Here is a 509-nt window from a genome sequence, read left to right as displayed (position 1 = left end):
AAGAATGTATGCAATGTGTTAATTATTGAAACTGTCCTACCAATTTGATTTGAAACTGTCTCATTTGTATTTGTTTATCAATAAAATTATGGGAAAAAAATGAAAAAAAAGACAGTTATGTTTTTATTACATAACATTTGAATGTTTCTTGTGGAACTTGGTCATCATTTGCTTTTCCTTTTGACAGAACATCAAATATCTATAGAAATTTCTAGGAATTATTTATGAAACAAATATTTCCTTAACCTCTCCAAAAAGGCTTCATTGCTACATATCCCAACCAGATTCCTGAGGAAAACAATACATTTTATTTATTTTACAGTACAATACACACAATTCCTTTTGAGACATAAAAAAGGAAGGCTTCTAAAACATGAGTCCCCTTCTGTTTACAAAGTTTTATAAAAATACATTAAATCATGTTTGTTCTTTGACTCAACATTCCAGTTTATCAGAGAACTAAAACAGCAATACACAAAGCTGCGCAAACCCCATTAATCTTTTTTTTT

The 509-nt window shown here is 28.7% G+C and overlaps 1 pseudogene; it reads right to left on the bottom strand.

The window, feature by feature from the left end:
* Positions 1 to 365: 365 nt before the first annotated feature.
* LOC101588138 overlaps positions 366 to 509 on the bottom strand; it is a 13743-nt pseudogene continuing 13599 nt past the window's right edge.

Source organism: Octodon degus, unplaced genomic scaffold (genome assembly GCF_000260255.1).
Source record: "Octodon degus isolate 3935 unplaced genomic scaffold, OctDeg1.0 scaffold00004, whole genome shotgun sequence".
Classification (NCBI taxonomy): domain Eukaryota; kingdom Metazoa; phylum Chordata; class Mammalia; order Rodentia; family Octodontidae; genus Octodon; species Octodon degus.
Note: the sequence above shows the minus strand (reverse complement) of the source record. Positions and strands in the feature narration are given on the sequence as shown.